Raw genomic sequence first — 9,624 nt, 5'->3', positions numbered from 1 at the left:
TTTTTGATGATGTCATATATTTTTATAGTATTAAAAATCCTTTTTAACGTACGTACAGTTATGCGGAAGAATACAAATGAGTTTATCACACTAGTTTCGTTTTATGACCACAGCGTGAAAAGGTCGAATATCCGTGTACTTTAAAGCTTCGGATACGCAAGGATATTGGGAAATATCCTTGCGTATCCTTGAGTAACGCATACTAATATCCTATGCCGAGGATACTGGATTTTGGGAAAAATACAGATTAGGATACTACAGAATACGAATACATACGTATACAGACAGATGCATACCCGTATGCACGTTTTGTATTCGTATGCATACGATATCAATATCCGTGTAGTAAATCCCGAGGATTCCTATATGAAGGGTCGGATTCTTACGAATATTGAGAAAAATATCCGTCAATATTCACAACTACACACCAATTTAACGAGTATTTGACAGTACATATTGGAGGATATTTAGGGGAAATTCTGAAAGGAAAAATAGAAAATATCCGAACTTGTCTACTCGAGAATCCAAAATATCTTTTAATTTGACACTAGTTGTTTTTTCTCATAATTGTGGAAAGACTGGTCGAAAGAAATGCTTCTAAAATTTCTTAGGCTTTTTGTCGTTTGAAAGTAAAAAGAGAACAAAATGCATATTCATAGTTATGTTATTTTTAAGAATAAATGTGTACTACAAAATTTCAACTTATGCTTGGGAAAAAATAAAAACAAAAATTTAGAAAAATAACATTGGAAAAAAATTGAAACAATAAATATGATAAAAATCCGATGTTTTTATGACAAAAATATTTCCAAAAATAAAAGTGGACAAAACTCTTTACAAAAAAATACTCTTTATAATTCTTTACAGACTTTCAAGATAAAAATTAGAAAAGTTATTTAAAGGTTTAAAATTCTGCTCAAACATTTAAAACAATATAAATCGCTTGATTCTCAGTTGGAATCTGGTAATACTTGTACGGCAAATAAAATCCAAACTCATCTCTATCTTGATCAAAAGCGGTAGTCCTTGTGACTTCATTACAGACTTTAAGATATTCCATGAAAAAAGTTCCTTTCCTCTAACTGGTATACTTTTTGTCTGATGCCGTTGACATAACTAGTTTTGTTGATCATATAAATCTGATTGTATGTTCGGGCAAACGTTTCATTTCATTGACCAGATTCTCTTGGCACTTATGTTCCATCCTTCTGTTGGTCATTACAATGCTAAAAATTACAGAAAATCAATTTGACTTGCAATCTTGGAACTAGTTCCTTTTAAATCTTTAAGAGTGACATAATGGAAAAACTTGGAACTGCTGGAGAAGTAGGCCAAGCATAAATTATTCATATGAAAAGGCCATTGGAAAAGTAGGGAAGTATCCTCTGGAAGGAAAAGAAGGACACACCAGATTCTTGACAACCTCTATGCCCGAAAACTGAATGTTTGAAAGATAACATAGTCTGACAGGTTCACCAGGATCAATGCAACAATGTTTAAATGAAAACATAAGAATAAAACAAATATAACATACAAACCCATGTCATGTTGCATGTATGGAATTTCATTTGATGGGTGAAGTTTTTCTAGACGATTCGGTTAACTTTGTTTGTGATGTCTACTCTGTCCTCGGTCCTGCTGCACCTGAAAATGTGCGAAGTTTGTTATAATTTTCTGATTATGTACCATCAGAACTGGTAACTTACAGTGGAGGGAAACTCTGAAGTGCCTGGCCTGACTAAAGCAGCAAAATTTCAAAACCAAATGTAAGAAAAATATGTTTGACGTGCCAGGACGTGCGATCGTTTTTGGCAAGTTACTTGTCAACCGGTGAATTGCCGATAAGTGTCATTGGATAGTAAAAACTCTTGCAAAATCATGATATTTCAAGAAAACCAAATGTAAGGATACTTTTCACATGCGATCATTTTTGGCAAGTTACTTGTCAAACGGTGAATCGCCAGTAAATAAATAGTGTCATTGGATAGTAAAAAATCTTGCAAAATCATGATATTTCAAGAAAACCAAATGTAAGATTTAAGAATACTTTCACATGCGATCATTTTTGGCAAGTTACTTGTCAAACGGTGAATCGCCAGTAAATAAATAGTGTCATTGGATAGTAAAAAATCTTGCAAAATCATGATTTCAAGAAAACCAAAGGTAAGAATATGTTTCACATGCGATCATTTTTTGGAAGTTACTTGTCAAACGGTGAATCGCCGGTAAATACATGGTGTCATTGGATAGTAAAAAATCATGCAAAATCATAATTTCAAGATGGTGGAAGTTTAGATCTTTGTCAAACTTAGACTTTTTAAAAGCTGTAATCAAAACTTTATTGGAAAATTCAACGTACCATGTGTGTCCAGGTGGGTGTCTTGGTGTCTTTGGCTTTATTGCTTCTTCTCCAATCTTGAAATCAATTACATACTTGTGATCTCCTAAAAAGAAGGTAGATTTAAGATTGAAAGGCACCCAATCTCTTAAATAAAAAATACATCCAATGGCAATATTATAATTTTACAGTCACACTGAAACCAAGTCAGAAGATGAAAATGAGAATTGTATCTATCGCCGATCACAGCCTGCTTCACAAAATAAAAATGTACAATCCACTTCACACTATGTCAGGAGACACTAATGTCAATTTTGCAGACAGAGTATTATAAATCTGAAAATACAAAGATTTCTACAAAATAAGCCTAAAAAATATCTCAACTTTGAGATTGCCATCAACTGATCGAGTGGATTTCGTCTAAAAGTATATAAAAGCTAACGAGCATACGTCTGTAGCCCTTCAAGTTCAACTCACCTATTTAGTTTGAGTGAAAGTGTAACACAAATTCCACACCAACATCCGAAAATATCTTTGTGATCAACACAGTAAATTTCTTGAAATCACTTCTAATGATAATTGAAGTCATTAGGATTCATCTCAAATAATTATTCACCACTAATTGTGCGAAAATTATATGAATTTCTTCGAAAGTCGAGCACTGATGTTGTAAAGTTTCAGCCGACAGTGTTTTGAAGTCTGACATATTGATTTCAACTTTTTACCTCGATAACCCCAATCATACAAAGAAATTGCCTCCAAACGCCAAACAACTTCGTTTGAATTATCAAGACGCCAACCGGTTGCGGTCCTTGACGCTCAGTGGCCTTTGACGCCAGAAAGACTAGGGCCCCCACCGCCGCGAAGAATTATAAAAAAGCAAAGTAAGGGGCTGTGTGCGAGTTTGAACTTTCTTCCTCTGAAGCAATCTTTTTCGTACAATTACAAAATGGAAAATGCTATATTTTTTGAAAACTAGGCCTCTGATACTCAGGATGAAAGTCACTGGGATCTTGGATGATATACGGGGTTAAGTCTCAAAAACCGAAGGGGTTTAATACATTAAAAACCTAAAAGGCTGTACTGGAAGCTTATTTAATGGGTTTACTTGCATTAGTCCTATACCTCGTAGATCACTCCAAGGTCCTCCAATGCAAAAGGCTCGACTGGTTTAAGTCGGTTGAAGAGGGGCAGGAACATTGAGTTTCAAGCCCGAAGGGCTAGAGGTCAATCTCTAACCTTTCTCAGGCAAGAAAAATTGAAGCCTTAAGGTGGTAGTCTACTGAGAAATGGAAAATCATCGAAAAAATTGTCGAATTTTGGTTTTTGGGTGTTTTGAGATCCTTAGGTCTTTCTGAACATCTCCTGGAAATTTCAGAGAGATATCTTTATTTTTCAGGTCGCAGTGAGCATTTTTGTCCTGCTGGGTGCTTGAAAAATCCCCCTAGCAACAGAAAAATCCCGTTGCTAAGGACTATTTCTTCAATCTCGGCCGAAACATAGCAATGTGATACGCCAAAAGAAAGCTCTTTTTACGCCCTCTTCGAGCGTCAAAATATTATTTTCCGTGGCATTACGTCATCCTTAAAATTAAAGATGGTAGCTTCAGTAGTGTAACAGATTTCGCTATATGCACAGACCGCGCAAAGCAATTTTTTTCCCCGATAATTTTTCCTATCCATCATTCCGTGATTCAGGGGGTATTGGGTCAGGGTCAGGGTTGCTAGTAACGGCTTGTCACTGTGCCGGGTGCATACTCGGCGCCTTGGGCCCCGCAGGGTTGCTAGTAACGGCTCGAATTTCAGTCAGGTTTAAAAAAGGGGTACTTTTACCCATATTATAATAACATTACCCCCGTCTTTTGCCAGTTCGGTATAATGTGTTATGAATTGCATGGTTTTGCTGTGCGGCGATGGCTCAATGGATAGAGCGCTGGTTTCCGAATCTGAAGGTCCTTCTTTGGTGGTGGTTTACTCTGTACCAGAGTGTATCTCACGATTATCGTAGCGTAGTTCACTCTGTGCGCATTGTCTGTTTCATAAAAGTTTTCCCGTACGGAGACCTCTGCGATGAAGTATAATTTTGAAATAAAATGGCCGCCAAAGTACGACAATTGTAAACAAAGGGATGGGGTCCATTGAGGGTCACTTTCTAAGCATGTTTTGGCTGCTTTTTTATGTTTTTGAGCCAAACTAAAAGCTGAAAAGTAACGAAGACATATTCAAAATTATCTAACAGAAAGTTTTTTCCAATTACCCTATTTATCCATGTAGTCCGCCAAAGAAAAATACAAACATTTTAATTACAAAAGTTATGCCAACAAAACAAACTATAGCCACTCTACATAGATCGAATGCTGTAAAAGTAATACTGAATTTGAACATAAAAACATGCAGAGATACTCTGAGTATATTCTTTTGCAAAGAACTGAAGTTAAAACCACTTTAAAAACAAGATTGTAATCAAACAACTTCTCTCTCATGTTCGTGAACTCAAAGATCCAAAATGTAAACAAAAAACATTCGATTTGTGCAAAAAGAGTTATTTTGCAATAGAATGTCTTCATTTAGAGCTCTCTTTTATTCCAATTATTAAAAAATAAAGAAGTCAGTTTTGTTATCAAGTGTTATGAAAACACTTCTTTTCGACAAACTTCTATACTTTCTGACAACTCTGACGGCCATTTTGTCTTATCGCCTCCGATTTCTCGCCAAACTCCAACAGCACTCCATCGTAGCGGTTGGTTTGAAAAATCTCAAACCAGAAAAGACAATGACAACAGACCCTCTACGGCAATGAATTTTGAAATTAGCCGTAGATATTGGGTTTGTGTACAGACAAGTGGTGGTTCGAATCCCACTCGGTGCGAAAATTAGATTGGTCGAAATTGATGGAAAAATGATTGACAGGTATGAAAACTCAGTCAGAAATGAGAAACTAAGTCTCAGAAAGTAGAATAAACAGGTAAGGTGAAAGATAGGAAAGGGAAAATGGGCCGGCGCGCTCTGAGCATTTAGCGAAATGTAGTGTAACACATCAAAACAAGCTGAAAAGCAAGCTGTAAGCATGATTCTGCAGATTTCTTGGCAAGTTTTAGATCAAAACTTAATTTCTTTGATGGAAATGATTTGTTTAAATGAAGAATAGACTCTAAAGAAGCCATAAAGTTGCTGTACATTGGTTATGTTGCTGGATTTCTACGAAAAACATTTAAGTTGCCGCCATTTTGTCTTGAGCAGGCAGTGTGCTTTTGGTAACCTGAGATCAGATTGTAGTTGTTTTCTGCCCACCACGCTGAAGCTCTAAAGGGATGGGTGAAAACAAACAATCTGACGAATATGCAATCTCGAAATCGTAAGGACCGCGTTCGTCTAAAAGGACTGGGAATGACAACAAAGTTGCGCGATTATGTTTATGAATAGAGCGCCGTATTAGTTTTTATTTTTCCGGCGCACAACAAGATTCTTGTTGTAGAATTTTCCGCGGGAGGACTATTTTCCTCAGATGTATAATTTTCAAGTGCCTTTAGAGGTTTACCGTGCGCGTAAGAAAATTATGAACATCTGTTATCAGGTTAGCTTTTGGTGGCTCACATAATGTTTTGTAGTGGATTTAAATGTAACTGAGATATTTCCAAGCACAACATGATGTAACAGAGATAGAAATGTGCATTATAATGAACTGGACCTAACTTCTGGAGACGCACATTCTCATCTGACACCCGCCACTCATAACAGCCTTCTTTCGACGGTCAAGCCAGCTCATTGCTCATTGTCATCTAGTCTATGTGAATAAAAATATGCACACAAAAAGTTTACATGCCTACAGAGAGTCATGCTGGACTTTCAATGAACATTTTGACACACTTACATGGCTTTTTTCACCCAAATTTGATGTTATCGCAAGATTACCGCAAACTTTGCTATGTATGTATATGACTTTAGCGCAACATGTTTTTGTTGATTTTTGGATATCTTATCAATTTTTGTGAAATGTTTTACTTTAACTTTTGAAACCTGACTGGTTGGATGAGTATTCAGTGAAGAAATTTTTTGAAAAGAGCTTTCCAGCTTAAAATAATACCCATTTTTGCAGACTTTTGTCTTTTTCTTTGATTTTCTCAAAACGTGTTTCCGGGGGTTCGCTAACGCCTATGCAGGTTTTTCTCGGGATTGAAAAGTTTTTTTTTCATATTTTGCATGGTTAATAGTTTTACTACCATTGTGGAAAGTTTCATTGAGATATCTTAAATATTTCAAAAGTTATTACAAAAAAAGTAAAAAAATGACTTTTTCCATTTCTCAGTAGACTACCACCTTAAAATATGCGCCGTATTTTTGATGACGGATTGAATCTAGCAATTCCTTTGTTTTCGAGTGACATATTTTTCGAAATTAAGCGGTAAATTTTAGTTTCAATCTGTCATTTGTGTAAAAACCAGGCGGGTCGCTCAAGGCCGCGCAACTTTGGTAGGATTTGTTGGCTTCAAATCCTACCAAAGAGATTGACCTCTAGCCCTTCGGGCTTGAAACTCAATGGGCAGGAAGCGAGAAATTTTCAAGGTTTTTAGCTGACAATGCTTTTTCATATGATATTGATATACATCACTCAAATGCAACCACTATATAGTTGTTGAGTGTTGGGTCTTTGCAAAATTATATGCAGTGATCATGCATACAATGAAAATTTAAGCCGAATTAGGCGTTTTTAGAATAGCTAAAGCGTGAATCTACGTTGCTGGCCAAAACTAGCGTTTAAATTTTCGCCGTGAATTTTGAATTTCCCCCGTACCATTTACTAATTTGATCTTGAAAAGTACGGGCGTATTTTGAAAATCACTGGCAACATTATATTGCAGCGTTTCACGGTGTAGAATAGCAAGAAAGTTGAGAATAGGTGATCTCACCCGGTAACGTCACTGCAACATTTTTCAAATTAATTTTTAACCTGGTAAGAACTATCCCATTATTTCAAATAACTAAAAGCTCCGAAACAGCAGACCAGACCTTATTATTCGTTTTCTCCGTAAGTACGTCATAAAATTTTCCATGAAAACTATCAGTGCTTTTCCCCTTTTATGAAATGATCCGTGAAAACAATCCGTGAATTTCCACGCTCTACAAAAAAGGGTGTAAAATGCCATTTTTCCATTTCATCACCGCGAATTCACCAAAAAGTCTTTTCCTTTCCATCGGAGGATGTGCGCGAACATGGTTTTGCACCGACGAGAGAAAAAATTTCGATTTTGACTTTTTAACAATGGCTAAAAACGCTTGTTTTGTTCTACATAGATTCTGTATGTGCGCTATTTTTAGCAAGGAAATTTCGATCCACGAAATTCTTTTTAAAAAGTAAGGACTTGCCTCATAATATTAGACACTGTTGACACTGTCGATCATGCTGTCAATTAGTGATGATTATTATAAACAACGTCGATATAAGACTCAATTTGAGATTAACAAAAATCAGGCAGATGGGGCTAAAAAATATCGGGTTTTGGGTGAGTATGAAAAATCGGGCAAATATTTTAAGACAGAGGATTAAAAAGTCGGATGAAATTTCTACGGGGCGTTGAAAGTCGGCTGACAATTTTTCGGAAAGTTTTAGTCACTAGACCAAATTATTTGCTACTTACACCCTTTTTCCTATGATGCATTTTCAACAAAATAAGATGTGCTGCAATACGGGAAAGTTTGTCGAATCTTCAAACATTCCAAGCGGTTTTTAAAGTTCCGTTTGATATTATTATCGGAATTAATATATGCGATAAATTATAGAATTTTTTCTCTAGTAAACATCCTTTAGAAGCAACTTTATCCAGAAACAACAGTCTGGATTTTAGAAACAAAATACTCCCGAGTCAACGTCCCTCGCGATGCACATTCTCCCAAGGCAAAATTCTTTATCCAGAAGCAGTATTCTCAATACACGTTTTTTGTTTTATAAGGAACCGTAAACTTTGCTCTGAGCCTGGAGTTCCTAATTTTCCAGAGAATTTCAGCCTCAAAGTTCCTTATCGAGTTCCTTATTACATAGGAAATTTTGAACTTTTTGCCCCTTGAAAGATCAAAATTTGGTCAAATTAGTCCCAATAAGGTACATTATTTCAAATCCACTTATTCTCAGCCTGAGCAGTTCCTTAACAATTCCTTATTTTTGAACCATTCTCAGCCTCGAGTTCCTTATAAACGTGTTCCTTATAAAAAAAAAAACGTGTAAACAACAACATTCTTTCGAGCCAACCTCAAGGCTCTTTCCGAAAAAACTTTTTACATGGGGTATTGACGAACTTTTTTCACTAACCCCCTGGAAATTATGAATAACAAATTATCCCTGGAAATCAGGGGCAGACCCCTCTGGAAAGTGAAGTTCTTGAAAAGGGGGCTAGTAAATAATATTGATGTCAGCTAATGAAGCTAATCTGAAAAGAAATGAAATTCCCTTGGAAAATCAAGGTTTAAAAATGGAATAGCGCAATTTTCTCTCAAGACAAAAATATCCTCCAGAACCAAGACCTCCAATGCAACTTTCTCCATTAACAATAACATTCTCCACCGAAGTATTTTTCCAAAAGCAATATTCTCCAGAAAAATGTCTCCTCGAGGCAACTTTCTCCAGAGCAACATTCTCCCGAAGCAAAGGTTCTCCCGAGCCAGTTTCTCCGAAGCAACATTCTCCCGAAGCAAGGTTCTCCCGAAGCAAGGTTCTCCGAGGCAACTTTCTCCAGAAGCAACATTCTCCCGAAGCAAGGTTCTCCCGAGGCAACTTTCTCCAGAAGCAACATTCTCCCGAAGCAAGGTTTTATCGCGAATATGCATGTAAATGTGAATTGGATATTCTTCTTAAACTGTATCCAAGGTATTCTGACGGATATTCATAAAGTATACATAAGTATCCTCGATGTAAAACAATATACATTCTAAAGATTCTAATACATACTAGTATCCGTGCGTATACTCAGGTAAATATATTAATTGGTTAAGTATCCGTACGCATCTACTGTAACGGATACTTATTAATGGATATTTTTACGGATATTCATGCATACGCAAAAATATCCATATTTAAATACTACAGGATATTCGACCTTTTCACGCTGTGGACTGTGTACATCTCTCGTCTATCTTTGACGCACTTTATCTCTCTGTACTCTGCATTACTAATCTTTTATTTTATAACTGACTGGCTGAGTAAGGCTTTAAAAACAAAATGTAATCTCATTAATAAATAACTCACTTTCGGGAGGGCGACTTATACCGTAGGTGCGACCCTTCACTCTTTCCCGA

General features: G+C 36.3%; 1 long non-coding RNA gene across 1 annotated transcript; it reads right to left on the bottom strand.

Annotated features, from left to right (window-relative positions):
* Positions 1-1,538: 1,538 nt before the first annotated feature.
* LOC136817827 (uncharacterized) lies at positions 1,539-3,036 on the bottom strand. Its single transcript, XR_010848161.1, has 3 exons — positions 2,816-3,036; positions 2,360-2,444; positions 1,539-1,644 (listed from the first exon to the last, which is right to left on the bottom strand). It is a non-coding gene; the product is annotated as an uncharacterized lncRNA (long non-coding RNA).
* Positions 3,037-9,624: the final 6,588 nt, after the last annotated feature.

The sequence above is a fragment of the Clytia hemisphaerica genome, unplaced genomic scaffold (genome assembly GCF_902728285.1).
Source record: "Clytia hemisphaerica strain Z4C2 unplaced genomic scaffold, Clytia hemisphaerica genome assembly, whole genome shotgun sequence".
In the NCBI taxonomy this organism is placed as follows: domain Eukaryota; kingdom Metazoa; phylum Cnidaria; class Hydrozoa; order Leptothecata; family Clytiidae; genus Clytia; species Clytia hemisphaerica.
Note: the sequence above shows the minus strand (reverse complement) of the source record. Positions and strands in the feature narration are given on the sequence as shown.